The 16,040-nt window shown below is 42.1% G+C and overlaps 1 pseudogene; it reads left to right on the forward strand.

Annotated features, from left to right (window-relative positions):
- LOC141153153 (uncharacterized) overlaps positions 1-9,313 on the forward strand; it is a 211,748-nt pseudogene extending 202,435 nt beyond the window's left edge.
- The last annotated feature ends 6,727 nt before the right edge of the window (positions 9,314-16,040 follow it).

The raw sequence follows: 16,040 nt of genomic DNA on the forward strand, positions 1-16,040 counted from the left end.
AAAACAATTACTGATAAATGGTCACCGTCCTTCCCCCAATCTCCATACAGTGAATTAGGAGAGAAGAAACCGATGGATGGAAATGTGGAGCTTTCTCCAGCTCCTCTGTGGCTCCATCCCTGGAGACGAAACTTGGAGAAGTTGTGTTTCTTATTACGGCTCCTCAATCTGACTGACGAGGGTCTTCTCTGTCCCTCTCCTCAGGATCCTCATCCTCCGAGTGCAGAGCAGAGAGCATTAGGCTTTGGCCTCGCTGATTATCACTTCATACTTGAGGCCCACAATGTGCTGGGTCCTTGGTTTCGGGGGTGAGGACCACAACAATGTAATTTATTCCCTGATGCATAAACATAGAATTACCGGTTCTGAGAGACGAGTCTCATATATAGACAGATACACGGCAGGTCATGTATTCAGTCTGTGTGTCTCCACAGATGGATCCAGGAGGAGAAATCCACCAGAGAGATGTCCCCGTCCTCTGTATCCCCAGGACTGTCCAGAGGAGAATCACAACATCCCTGAGGATCATCAGGTAGATGACACTGAAGTCCCCACAACATCTGACCATGACGTGATGGGACCTGAGCTCATCTTACATTGTTCTTTTTAGGGTGAAGATCTGATTGATATTAAGGTTGAGGTTATAGATGAAGCACAAGAGGCGACCACAATATGGGCCGATCAGCAGGGTGAGGAGTGGAGACTGTCATGTCTGTTCTGTGGTCATTTACTACTACTTCCATCATTGCATGACACAATCTACAGTGTCATGTAAAAGTTTGGGCACCCCTAGTCAAAATTCCTGTTAGGCTGTGTTCACACGATGCGTATTTCATGCGTTTCCGCGGCGTTTTTGCAGTTGCGTAAACGCCGCGGAAACGCATGAAAAACGCATGGTAGAAGGGCAGCAATGTTCCCCAATGGAAATCCGCATGTGCTGTGCCCATGATGCGGATTTTTCCGCAGCGTTAACGCTGCGGTCAAAAATCCGCAGCATGTCAATTAATTTTGCGGAAACGCGGCGATTTCGCCGCCATTGACTTGCATTAGAACGCGCCAATTCCGCAAGACTGCATTTGTACTTGCGTAATTGGTGCGTTCTAATGTGCGGATGGTACCCGGGTGTGGAGGAGAGGAGAGTCTCATCCACACCCAGGTACCATTAAAAAAGCTGTAAAAAGAAGAATAAAATAAAAAATAAATGTATTCTTACCTTCTGTCGGCCCGCGCAGCGCTCCCGCTTGGTTCCCGGCACTTGCAGTGAGTTGTAGGACCTGCGGTGACGTCAGAGTCATGTGACGGGTCACGTGACGCTGACGTCGGCAGGTCTTTCAATTCAAAGTTGCCGGCAGCCGGGAGAACGGAGTGAGCAGGACAGCGCGGGCCATCGGAGGTAAGTATATACACTCTCTCGGTTCACACTGTATAAATCCATGCTGTTTGCATGGATTTATATAGTGTGACCTAGTTATCAAGCACTTTCCAGGTGATGCTAAAATCGCCTGGAAAGCGCTTGTCAATCTGCATGCGGAAACGCATGTGAATCTGCATGTGGATCCGCATGTATTCTGCAGGAAAAACGCATGCACAATCTGCATGCGTTTTTTCTGCCAGGGAGATGCAGAAATGATGCAGAAATTTTCTGCTTCATTTCTGCATCGTGTGCACATACCCTTATTGTGACCAGTTAAGCAAGTTGAAGATGAAATGATCTCTAAAAGACTTACAGTTAAAGATGACACATTTCCTTTGAGTTACCTTTGGACATTTGTGTGCTCAGATAACTTTGACCAATGATTCAGACCTTACTTAGCCTGTTAGGGTAAGGGCTCGATCACTATCATCGTTAGAAAAGGCCAGCTTTATAAAAACCCAGCCTACTCTAACAATGTGCCAAAATAACCGCAGCCATGGCTTCTTCTAAGCCATTGTTTCTCAACTCCGGTCCTCAAGACCCACCAACAGGTCATGTTTTCAGGATTTCCTTAGTATTGCTCAGGTGATGGGATTATTGCCTGTGCAATACTAAGGAAATCCTGAAAACATGACCTGTTGGTGGGTCTTGAGGACTGGAGTTGAGAAACACTGTTCTAAACAGTTGTCTAACACTCTGAAAATGGTGGAGGCCCACAAAGCAGGAGAAGGCTATGAGCAAAGCTTTTTCAAGTTGCCCTTTCCTCGGTTCAAAATGTAATAAAGAAATGGCAGTTAACAGAAACAGTGGAGGGCAAGATAAGGTCTGGAAGACCATGGAAATTTTCAGTAGGATTGCTAGAGAGGCAAATCAGAACCCCCGCCTGACTGCAAAAGACCTTCAGAAAGATTTAGCAGACTCTGGAGTTGTGGTACATTGTTCTACTCTGCAGAGACACCTGCACAAATATGACCTTCATGGAAGAGTCATCAGAAGAAAACCTCTCCTGCGACCTCACCATGAAATTCAGCGTCAGAAGTATGCAAAAGTACATCTAAGAAGGTCTGATGCGTTTTGGGAACAAGTCTTGTGGACCGATGAGGTTAAAATAGAGCAATGATCAAAGTTGTGTGGAGAAAAAAGGGCACAGAATTTCAGGAAAAGAACATCTCGCCAACCATCAAGCATGGTGGTGGATCAATCATGCTTTGGGGTTGTGTTGCAGCCAATGGCACAGGGAACGGCTAGAGGGCAGAATGGATTCCATGAAATTTCAGCAAATTCTTGATGCAAACAGAACTCCATCTGCAAAAAAGCTGAAGGTGAAAAGAGGATGGCAAATGGATAATGATACTAAACACACGTCAAAAGGCGCAAGCTGAAGGTTTTAAAATGGCCCTCACAGTCCACTGATCTGAACATCATTGAAAATCTATTGATAGACCTCAAAATAGCAGAGGATGCAAGACGACCCAAGAATCTCACAGAACTGGAAGAATTCTCCAAAGAAGAATGAATGAAAATCCCTCAAACAAGAATTGAAAGACTCTTGTCTGGCTACAAAAAGCATTTGCAAGCTGTGATACTTTCAAAAAGGGGGCGCTACTAGGTACTAACCTTGCCGGGTGCCAAAACTTTTGCATTTGCCCATTTTTCATTTTTGATTTTTTTTTTTAAATGTGAAAGATGAAAATATATATAATTTATTATTTATTGTTTTACCTAAAATACAAAGGAAATGTCATCTTTAACTTTAGGCCGTTTAGAGATTATTTCATCTTCAACTTAACTGTTCACAATAACAGTAATTTTAACCAGGGGTGCCCAAACTTTTACATGTCACTGTATTCCATCACTGTGTGTTTCCTACAGATGGATTCATGGAAAGAAATCCACCAGAGAGATGTCCCCGTCCTCTGTATCCCCAGGACTGTCCAGAGGAGAATCACAACATCCCGGAGGATCATCAGGTAGACGGTGCTGAGCCCTGTACCGGATCTGTATATGGGGGGACATTTCTGATCGAGGTCATAGATGTCACAGATTTTGGTAGTTTCTTGTATTGTGCTGATTGTTACATCTGATATATCAGGAGGAAGATCCGACTAAGAATAAAGTGAAGGACGAGACAGAAGAAGAAGCGATGACGAGGGGGGATCAGCCGTGTGTGAGTGACGGGAAGGAGGAGAATCCGGTAGATGTTTCCACAGGTGTGTAATAATGACTGGCGTATGACGATTGGCATGTGACTATGATTAGCGGCGTGTGATGATGATAACTGGCGTATGACGATGATGATTGTCATGTGACTATGATTAGCGGCGCCTGACGATGACCGGTGTGTGATATCATGTGGAGTCTCCGGTGCGGTGAAGCTTTATCCGCCGTCTACATCACAGCAGAAGCGTCCGGTGATGGCGCGGCTGCTCCTGTAGGTTCCGGCTGTGCACCGAAGTCTCATGTTGCCATATAAATGACTGAGCTTGCGATTCGGACAGAACCCCGGGGGAAGATTCCGTATAATGAGGCGCTGTGGACGCCGTCTGGCCTATGATCCAGTGATGTCCATCTTTTTCAGCGTGCATAAAAGTGCCGTCGACCAGAGGCTAGACGGAGTCCAGTGTAACTCTGCTGCCTCATTATTCTGAATGGATCCCTCGGGGGTGTCATCTGAATCATGTATTTTGTAGATTTAGATGGAAACCCCGATGTACAGTGGGTACGGAAAGTATTCAGACCCCTTTACATTTATCACTCTTTGTTTCATTGCCGCCATTTTGTAAATTGTAAAAAGTTCATTTTTTTTTCTCATTAAAGTCCACTCTGCAACCCATCTTGAGTGAAAAAAAACAGAAATGTAGACATTTTTGCAAATTTATTAAAAAGAAAAACTGAAATATCACATGGTCTTAAGTATTCAGACCCTTTGTTCAGTATTGAGTAGAAGCCCCCTTTTGAGCTAGTACAGCCATGAGTCTTCTTGGGAATGATGCAACAAGTTTTTCACCCCTGGATTTGGGGATCCTCTGCCATTCTTCCGTGCAGATCCTCTCCAGTTCCATCAGGTTGGATGGTGAACGTTGGTGGACAGCCATTTTCCGGTGCTCAATTGGGTTTAGGTCAGGGCTCTGGCTGGGCCAGTCAAGAATGGTCACAGAGTTGTTCTGAAGCCACTCCTTTATTATTTTAGCTGTGTGCTTAGGGTCATTTCTTTGTTGGAAGGTGAACCTTCAGCCAAGTGTGAGGTCCAGAGCACTCTGGAAGAGGTTTTCATTCAGAATATCTCTGTACTTGGCCGCATTCATGTTTCCTTCAATTGCAACCAGTCGTCCTGTCACTGCAGCTGAAAAACACCCCCAGAGCATGATGCTGCCTCCACCATGTTTCACTGTTGGGATTGTATTGGGCAGTGCCTGGTTTTCTCCACACATACCGCTTAGAATTATCACCAAAAAGTTCTATCTTCGTCTCGTCAGACCAGGGAATCTTATTTCTCATAGTCTGGGAGTCCTTCATGTGTTTTTGAGCAAACTCTATTCGGGCTTTCATATGTCTTGCACTGAGGAGAGGCTTCCATCAGGCCACTCAGCCATAAGGGTCAGACTGGTGGAGGGCTGCAGTTATAGTTGACTTTGTGGAACGTTCTCCCACCTCCCTACTGCATCTCTGGAGCTCAGCCACAGTGATCTTGGGGTTCTTTTTTACCTCTCTCACCAAGGCTCTTCTCCCACGATTGCACAGTTTGGCTGGACGGCCAGGTCTAGGAAGACTTCTGGTGGTCCCAAACTTCTTCCATTTAAGGATTATGGAGGCCACTGTGCTCTTAGGAATCTTGAGTAATGCAGAAATTCTTTTGTAACCTTGGCCAGATATGTATCTTGCCACCATTCTGTCTCTGAGCTCCTTGGGCAGTTCCTTTGAGCTCATGATTCTCATTTGGTCTGACATGCACTGTGAGCTGTGAGGTCTTATATAGACAGGTGTGTGCCTTTCCAAATCAAGTCCTATCAATTTAATTAAACATAGCTGGACTCCAATGAAGGAGCAGAACCATCTCAAGGAGGATCACAAGGAAATGGACAGCATGTGACTTAAATATGAGTGTCTGAGCAAAGGGTCTGAATACTTATGACCATGTGATATTTCAGTTTTTCTTTTTTAATAAATTTGCAAAATTGTCTACATTTCTGTTTTTTTCAGTCAAGATGGGGTGCAGAGTGTACTTTAATGAGAAAAATAAATGAACTTTTTAGAATTTACCTGTTATGGAGACCCTCTTTGGTTTAAGGAGAACTTTGGTTTAGACTGCAAAGGGTCTTCACATTGCCAGCGAGATTCAAATTAAGGTACTTCATCGATGAAGGAAGAGAGACAGAATACATGCGACATGCATTGTCAGAAAGTAGAGTCTTCTGGTGTGGCAACCTAGACTCACCAATTTATTAGCTAGACAAAGAAGCGGAACTGCGTTTTTACATACAACTGAACAGAAAACCAAAATAGCTTATCAGTAACAAACACATTTCCCTTGTCCCAACGTAAAACCTTCTCAGAGACTTTCACAGGAAACCAGTATCTTAGTCAGACATTTCACAATGTATGTCTTAAAACACTCAAGCAGAGGCCTCATGAATCAGAATTGTTTTATCTAATTAATAATATCTAGGTATTAAAAATTAACCATAACATACCAAATGGCTACAATGAAACAAAGAGTGAAAAATTTAAAAGGGATCTGAATACTTTCCGTACCCACTGTAAGTGTTCAGCGTACAGAACAGGATAAATATGATCCAAAATGTTCTGTACCCCAAAATGCCACCATTAAGAGCTTCTACTCAACCCACAAAAAACAAGTCCCCACTCAGGTTCATCATCTGTAAACAGTAATATAGGGGGTGTCCATATTACTGGTAGCACAAGGCTCTGGAAAAGTGACGTGGCTCCCACCAAAATAAATCCAGTGACATCTGCGCTCCCAAATCCAAATGCCCCCTCCTCCTGAGCCCCACCGTGTGCAGTTAGCATCCACATGTTTGGCATTACTGTAGCAGGGAGAGCCAATTTATTTCTCCAGAAAGCACTAGCTGGGAATCATGTACTGGGCGCTACAACGTAAGGGCACTACAATGTACCGGACACTACAATGTACTGGCCACTATAATGAAATATTTGCATTTTCACTTCTCAGCATCCATTACTGCTCGTTTCTGGAAAGCACCCATGGAGTCAAATTCATCACTACACCTGTAGATACATTTCCATAGGGGTGTAATTTCTAAAATGGGGTCACTTGAGGGGGGATTCTGCTCTTCTGCCACTTAGGGGCTCTGTATATGGAGTCTGCAAACTGTTCTACTAAAGTTTGCTCTCCAAGAGTCAAATAGCGCTCCTTCCCTCCCGAGTCTCGCCATGTGGCTAAGCAGTACAGTACCGCCACATATGGGGTATTGCCCCATTCAGCAGAAATTGTATAACAAATTATGTGGTCATTTTTACCCATTTTCCCTTGTGAAAATGTAAAATTCTGGGGCTAAAATAACATTATAGTGGAAAAATGTAATTTTTTTTTCTTCACCGTTCAATTGTATAGCATTTTGTGAATCACAATTACCTTGTATTCATTGGGAAAGTGCGCGGTGGATGCTGGGTGTGACGCTCGGGGTAACCCCACCCACAGCCCAGCGTCCACCGCGGGGATCGCATCACCGAGTCACGCCTCACTTGACGTGACATCAGGGGAAGCAAGAGCCGGCTGCAGCCGGGGGTCGCGTGATGCCTGTGAGTGGCCAGCGATAGCGCCGCTCACTGCCAATAAAGACAAAGCAAGGTAATTAAAAAAGTCTTCTCTCAACGGGTTAATTACATTGGGGGCATTTTTAATAGTAGTGGACATCTTCTTTAATTGCGTGGACACTTTTCTATACTAAGGGCATGATACGAAGCTTGAGAGAGTGAAATGGCACTGGAGGTACATTAAGGGAACCTGTCATCAGTAATTACCACTTAAAGAACTATTTGCTGTCTAATCTCTGCCACCCCTGACTTGTGCCAATGTCACCAGGTTATAAGTGTTGTTGTCTTTACCCATCATTGTGTTAATGTTATGGCATGTAGTTGTCCTCCTTATTACTGGTACTTTCACTGACGAGGGTCTTCATTGTGAGCTCCAGAAAATACATTCAGAAATCTCTCTTGTGTTTAAGAAAAAAACTCACATCTAATTTATCTTTCATCCTGATAGGAAATCCTTGTGAAAATAACGGTTCATCACTAAATTGTAAAAAAGAAGATATCGGGAAGCACTCTAATGGAGAGAACCTCATCACCCTTCCTGCACCTCCTGGACTTCACAGCACTTCACTTTCTTATAATTTTCCTAATCATGAGGAATCATCTCCTGAGCAATCTCACATTATTACCGAAAGTTCAGATGACACAGTGGATACAAGATTTCATTGTGACAAGCAATTTACAAAAAGCTCAGAATTTTCAACACACAGAAAAGATGAAGGAAAAAAGCCATACTCCTGTTCAGAATGTGGGAAATGCTTTACATATAAATCACAATTTGTTATACATGAGAGAATTCACACAGGAGAAAAGCCATTTTCATGTTCGGAATGTGGGAAGTCCTTCAAAGATAAAGGTAGTCTTATTAGACATCAGAGAATTCATACAGGTGAGAAGTCGTATTCATGTTCGGAATGTGGGAAATGTTGTAGAAGTAAATCAGAGCTTGTTAAACATCAAAGAATTCACACAGGAGAAAAGCCGTATTCATGTTCAGAATGTGGGAAATGTTGTAGAAGTAAATCAGAGCTTGTTAAACATCAAAGAATTCACACAGGAGAAAAACCTTTTTCATGTTTACAATGTAGAAGGTGCTTTACAGATAAATCACAACTTGTTAGACATCAGAGAATTCACACAGGAGAAAAGCCGTATTCATGTTCAGAATGTGAGAAGTCGTTCACGGATAAAGGGAGTCTTGTTAACCATCAGAAAATTCATACAGGAGAGAAGCCATTTTCATGTTCGGAATGTGGGAAGACCTTCAAACATAAAGGGGATCTTATTACACATCAGAGAATTCATACAGGAGAGAGGCCATTTTCATGTTCAGAATGTGGGAAATGTTGTAGAAGTAAATCAAACCTTGTTAAACATCAAAGAATTCACACAGGGGAAAAACCTTTTTCATGTTTACAATGTAGAAGGTGTTTTGTAGATAAATCACATCTTGTTAGACATCAGAGAATTCACACAGGAGAAAAGCCGTTTTCATGTTCAGAATGTGGGAAGTTGTTCACGGATAAAGGGAGTCTTGTTAACCATCAGAAAATTCATACAGGAGAGAAGCCATTTTCATGTTCGGAATGTGGGAAAATTTTTGGAAGTAAATCAAACCTTGTTAAACATCAAATAATTCATACAGGGGAAAAACCTTTTACATGTTTACAGTGTGGAAGGTGTTTTGTAGATAAATCACGACTTGTTAAACATCAGAGAACTCACACAGGAGAAAAGCCGTATTCATGTTCAGAATGTGGGAAGTCGTTCACGAGTAACTGGAGTCTTATTAGCCATCAGAGAATTCACACAGGAGAGAAGCCGTATTCATGTTCAGAATGTGGGAAATGCTTTAGAAATAAATCAAATCTTTTTAAACATCACAGAATTCACACAGGGGAGAAGCCGTATTCATGTTGAGAATGTGGGAAATCTTTTATACATAAATCGCACCTTGTAAAACATGAGAGAAGTCATATGGAAAAGAAAGTGTAATTATGTTCATTGTGTTTTATAAAGTTTAATAAACATTGTTCAGCATAAATGAGTACACCCCCCAAAATGTTCTGTACCCCAAAATGCCACCATTAAGAGCTTCTACTCAACCCACAAAAAACAAGTCCCCACTCAGGTTCATCATCTGTAAACAGTAATATAGGGGGTGTCCATATTACTGGTAGCACAAGGCTCTGGAAAAGTGACGTGGCTCCCACCAAAATAAATCCAGTGACATCTGCGCTCCCAAATCCAAATGCCCCCTCCTCCTGGGCCCCACAGTGTTCAGTTACCATCCACATGTTTGGCATTACTGTAGCAGGGAGAGCCAATTTATTTCTCCAGAAAGCACTAGCTGGGAATCATGTACTGGGCGCTACAACGTAAGGGCACTACAATGTACCGGACACTACAATGTACTGGCCACTATAATGAAATATTTGCATTTTCACTTCTCAACATCCATTACTGCTCGTTTCTGGAAAGCACCCATGGAGTCAAATTCATCACTACACCTGTAGATACATTTCCATAGGGGTGTAATTTCTAAAATGGGGTCACTTGAGGGGGGATTCTGCTCTTCTGCCACTTAGGGGCTCTGTATATGGAGTCTGCAAACTGTTCTACTAAAGTTTGCTCTCCAAGAGTCAAATAGCGCTCCTTCCCTCCCGAGTCTCGCCATGTGGCTAAGCAGTACAGTACCGCCACATATGGGGTATTGCCCCATTCAGCAGAAATTGTATAACAAATTATGTGGTCATTTTTACCCATTTTCCCTTGTGAAAATGTAAAATTCTGGGGCTAAAATAACATTATAGTGGAAAAATGTAATTTTTTTTTCTTCACCGTTCAATTGTATAGCATTTTGTGAATCACAATTACCTTGTATTCATTGGGAAAGTGCGCGGTGGATGCTGGGTGTGACGCTCGGGGTAACCCCACCCACAGCCCAGCGTCCACCGCGGGGATCGCATCACCGAGTCACGCCTCACTTGACGTGACATCAGGGGAAGCAAGAGCCAGCTGCAGCCGGGGGTCGTGTGATGCCGGTGAGTGGCCAGCGATAGCGCCGCTCACTGCCAATAAAGACAAAGCAAGGTAATTAAAAAAGTCTTCTCTCAACGGGTTAATTACATTGGGGGCATTTTTAATAGTAGTGGACATCTTCTTTAATTGCGTGGACACTTTTCTATACTAAGGGCATGATACGAAGCTTGAGAGAGTGAAATGGCACTGGAGGTACATTAAGGGAACCTGTCATCAGTAATTACCACTTAAAGAACTATTTGCTGTCTAATCTCTGCCACCCCTGACTTGTGCCAATGTCACCAGGTTATAAGTGTTGTTGTCTTTACCCATCATTGTGTTAATGTTATGGCATGTAGTTGTCCTCCTTATTACTGGTACTTTCACTGACGAGGGTCTTCATTGTGAGCTCCAGAAAATACATTCAGAAATCTCTCTTGTGTTTAAGAAAAAAACTCACATCTAATTTATCTTTCATCCTGATAGGAAATCCTTGTGAAAATAACGGTTCATCACTAAATTGTAAAAAAGAAGATATCGGGAAGCACTCTAATGGAGAGAACCTCATCACCCTTCCTGCACCTCCTGGACTTCACAGCACTTCACTTTCTTATAATTTTCCTAATCATGAGGAATCATCTCCTGAGCAATCTCACATTATTACCGAAAGTTCAGATGACACAGTGGATACAAGATTTCATTGTGACAAGCAATTTACAAAAAGCTCAGAATTTTCAACACACAGAAAAGATGAAGGAAAAAAGCCATACTCCTGTTCAGAATGTGGGAAATGCTTTACATATAAATCACAATTTGTTATACATGAGAGAATTCACACAGGAGAAAAGCCATTTTCATGTTCGGAATGTGGGAAGTCCTTCAAAGATAAAGGTAGTCTTATTAGACATCAGAGAATTCATACAGGTGAGAAGTCGTATTCATGTTCGGAATGTGGGAAATGTTGTAGAAGTAAATCAGAGCTTGTTAAACATCAAAGAATTCACACAGGAGAAAAGCCGTATTCATGTTCAGAATGTGGGAAATGTTGTAGAAGTAAATCAGAGCTTGTTAAACATCAAAGAATTCACACAGGAGAAAAACCTTTTTCATGTTTACAATGTAGAAGGTGCTTTACAGATAAATCACAACTTGTTAGACATCAGAGAATTCACACAGGAGAAAAGCCGTATTCATGTTCAGAATGTGAGAAGTCGTTCACGGATAAAGGGAGTCTTGTTAACCATCAGAAAATTCATACAGGAGAGAAGCCATTTTCATGTTCGGAATGTGGGAAAACCTTCAAACATAAAGGGGATCTTATTACACATCAGAGAATTCATACAGGAGAGAGGCCATTTTCATGTTCAGAATGTGGGAAATGTTGTAGAAGTAAATCAAACCTTGTTAAACATCAAAGAATTCACACAGGGGAAAAACCTTTTTCATGTTTACAATGTAGAAGGTGTTTTGTAGATAAATCACATCTTGTTAGACATCAGAGAATTCACACAGGAGAAAAGCCGTTTTCATGTTCAGAATGTGGGAAGTTGTTCACGGATAAAGGGAGTCTTGTTAACCATCAGAAAATTCATACAGGAGAGAAGCCATTTTCATGTTCGGAATGTGGGAAAATTTTTGGAAGTAAATCAAACCTTGTTAAACATCAAATAATTCATACAGGGGAAAAACCTTTTACATGTTTACAGTGTGGAAGGTGTTTTGTAGATAAATCACGACTTGTTAAACATCAGAGAATTCACACAGGAGAAAAGCCGTATTCATGTTCAGAATGTGGGAAGTCGTTCACGAGTAACTGGAGTCTTATTAGCCATCAGAGAATTCACACAGGAGAGAAGCCGTATTCATGTTCAGAATGTGGGAAATGGTTTAGAAATAAATCAAATCTTGTTAAACATCACAGAATTCACACAGGGGAGAAGCCGTATTCATGTTGAGAATGTGGGAAATCTTTTATACATAAATCGCACCTTGTAAAACATGAGAGAAGTCATATGGAAAAGAAAGTGTAATTATGTTCATTGTGTTTTATAAAGTTTAATAAACATTGTTCAGCATAAATGAGTACACCCCCTTTGATGAGTAAGATTTTATTTAATATCTCACTGAACACTAGATCAGTTTCTAAAATTTTGCCAACACTAAGTTTCATATTTTTTTGTAATCAAAACATGAAAGTAAGGTTATTAATATAACTCATTACAAAATCTTCAGTTTTACTCAAATTAGTTGATGCACAAATGAGTACACCCCACATCAAAAGCTACTACATCTAGTATTTTGTATGGCCTCTAGTGATAAGCGAGCATTCTCGGTACTCGCCCGAGCATCTCAGTATTCGAGATGCTCGGAGCTCGCCGAGTACTTTCGAGATGCTCGGGCGGGAGCTCGGGTCCCCATCCTGCATGTCTGGTGCTATTTAGAGCACCAATCATGCAGGGATTGTCTGCCACTCACTGTAATGCCACAGCCATGGTGGTTGTGGCATTACAGTGATTGCCCAAATCGATGGGAACAGTGCTCACAGTGAAACATGAAAAGCCGGCAATTCATCAGCGGCATACATCGGTACCCGACAATTTAGAACAGAAAGAATAGAGCTTCACACATAGATTAGATAGATAGAAACATGTCAGTCACATATATAAGAAGTACAGTGACAGTGTTGATTACTGTACTTGTCATTAAGTGTTAAAATAAAGGATTTATTAAAAAAAAATTGGCGTGGGGTTCCCCGTAATTTTAGTCTCTAGCGGAGGTTAAGCAGACGGCTGGGGCAGATGTTTGAAGCCTGGGAAGGGGTAATACCCACGGAGCTTCCCAGGTTACTAATATCAGCCCCCAGCTGAATACCTAGCCTTTACTAGCTATTAACCCCTTAATAACATCTGACGTACTAATACGCGTCTGTGCCCTGGGACTTAAGACCCAGACCCGTATTAGTACGTCATGGCGATCGCGCGCGCACACAGGCTGTGCGGGCGCGATCGCCGCCGGGTGTCAGCTGATTGTCACAGCTGACACCCGGTACTATGTGCAGGGAGCGGTCCTGCACCGCTCCCAGCACATTAACCCCCGCTATGCTGCGACCGAAGTCGATCGCGGCATTGCGGGGGCAAGGGGAGGTGATCGGCGATACTCACCTCCTCTTCCGGCTTCCAGCGCAGTCTGCAAAGGCTTCCCGGGTGTTGCCATGACGATCCGATGTCGTCATGACAACATCCGGGTCACCAGAGAGCAGGAAGATTGCTTGGACATGCGCAGTGCATCTCCAAGCAATCTTCACACTGTGCACTTCTGACAGCCTTCATGGCATAGGGATGGTGCTCCATTCCTGTGCCATGCAGGCGATCAGAAGAAAAAAAGTGAAAGTCCCAGAGTGGGACAAAGTAATAAAGTGTACAAACTGTCTGAAAGTGGAAAAAAAAAAAAAAAAAAGTGCAAAAATATTATAAAAAAATAAAAAAAATAATACACCAAAAATAAAAATATAATGTACCCATCAATAAATATTATTATAAAAAAAAAAAAAAAAAAACAATAAAAGTACACATATTTGGTATCGCCGCGTCCGGAACAACCTGACCTATAAAACTGTCCCACTAGTTAACCCCTTCAATGAACACAGTAAAAAAAAAAACGAAGCAAAAAACAATGCTTTATCACCATACCGCCAAACAAAAAGTGGAATAACACGCGATCAAAAAGACGCATATAAATAAAAATGATACCGCTGAAAACGTCATCTCGTCCCGCAAAAAACAAGCCGCCATACAGCTCCATCAGCCGAAAAGTAAAAAAGTTATAGCTCTCAGAATAAAGCGATGCTAAAAAATATTTTTTTCTATAAAATAGCTTTTATTGTGTATAAGCGCCAAAACATAGAAAAATGATACAAATGTGGTACCGCTGTAAACGTACTGACCCGATGAATAAAGCTACCTCATCAATTTTACCACACGCGGAACAGAATAAAAAAAAACAAAAAAAACAATTCTTGAATTGTTGGTTTTTGTTTATTCTGCCTCCCAAAAATCGGAATAGAAAGCGATCAAAAAATGTCACGTGCCTGAAAATGGCACCAATAACAACGTCAAGTCATCCCGCAAAAAACGAGCTGTCACATGACTGTCTGCCAAAATCTGGAAAAATTATAGCTCTCAAAATATGGCGATGCAAAAACTAGATTTTACAAAAAATGCGTCTTTTAGTGTGTGACAGCTGTCAGTCATAAAAACCCCATATGATTCTGGCATTGCTGTAATCACGCCGACCCGAAGAATAAAGTCGTCTAATCACTTATACCGCACAAGGAACGGCGTCAAAAATAAACTCTTGGGTTAGGATTGGGCTAGGGTTAGGGCTGGGTTTGGGGCTAGGGTTATGCTGGGGCTAGGGTTGTGCTGGGGCTAGGGTTGTGCTAGGGCTAGGGTTGTGCTAGGGCTAGGGTTGTGCTAGGGCTAGGGTTGTGCTAGGGCTACGGTTGTGCTAGGGCTAGGGTTGTGCTAGGGTTAGGGCTGGGGTTGGGATTTTTTTCAAAAGTAAGAAAAAAAGATGACGATATGGCGACTAGTGTTGAGAGCAAGTGCTCGCTACTTGAGTTTGCATCGGGTGCTCTGGTATTCGTAAAAATGAAAAAGTGTTTTTTTTTTCACTTTTTAATTTTTACGAATCAATTTGTGAAGCACCTGGGGGTTCCAAGTGCTCTCTATGCATCTAGAAAGGTGCCTTGGGGGGTCTAGTTTCCAAAATGGGATCACTTGTGGGGGAGCTCCAAAGTTTGGGCACAGAGGGGCTCTCCAAACGCAATGTGGTGTCCTCTAACAATTTGAGCCGATTTTCCATTCAATTTGTTAGCGGATATCATGTTGTATTTCTTGTTACCCCTGTGAAAATAAAAAAAATTGGGTCTAAAGTAACATTTTTGTGAAAAAAGTTAAATGTTCATTTTTTTCTTCCACATTCAAAAAATTCCTGTGAAGCACCTGAAGGGTTAATAAAGTTCTTGAATGTGGTTTTGAGCACCTTGAGGGGTGCAGTTTTTAGAATGGTGTCACTTTTGGGTATTTTCTGTCATAAAGACCCCTCCAAGTGACTTCAAATGTGATGTGGTCCCTAAAAAAATGGTTTTATAAATTTTGTTGGAAAAATGAGAAATTGCTGGTCAACTTTTAACCCTTATAGCTCCCTAATAAAAAAAAATTTTGGTTCCAAAATTGTGCTGATGTAAAGTAGACATGTGGGAAATGTTATTTATTAACTCTTTTGTGTGACATATCGCTCTGATTTCAGGGCTTAAAAATTAAAATTTTGAAAAGTGCAAAATTTTCAAAATTTTCGCCAAATTTCTGTTTTTCTTCACAAATAAACGCAAGTGATATAGAAGAAATTTTTCCACAATCATGAAGTACAATATGTCACGAAAAAACAGTCTCAGAATCAGGGGGATCCGTTGAAGCTCCAGAGTAATTACCTCATAAAGGGACAGTGGTCAGAATTGTAAAAATTGGCCCGGTCATTAACGTGCAAACCACCCGCGGGACTTAAGGGGTTAAAATGGGGGACCCCCAAAAAAATGATGTGAGCTAATAGCTAGCAAAGGCTAGGCAGACAGCTGGGGGCTGATATTAATAGCCCAGGAAGGGTGCCATGAATATTGGCCCCCTCCCAGGCTAGAAACACCAGCCGTCAGCCGCCCCAGAAATGGCGCATCCACAGGATGCGCCAATTCTGGCACTTAGCCTCGCTCTTCCCACTGCCCTGTAGCGGTGGCAGTGGGGTAATAGGGCTGGGG

Source organism: Phyllobates terribilis, unplaced genomic scaffold (assembly GCF_046119375.1).
Source record: "Phyllobates terribilis strain yellow unplaced genomic scaffold, ASM4611937v1 Scaffold_1__5_contigs__length_1240528914, whole genome shotgun sequence".
Lineage (NCBI taxonomy): Eukaryota > Metazoa > Chordata > Amphibia > Anura > Dendrobatidae > Phyllobates > Phyllobates terribilis.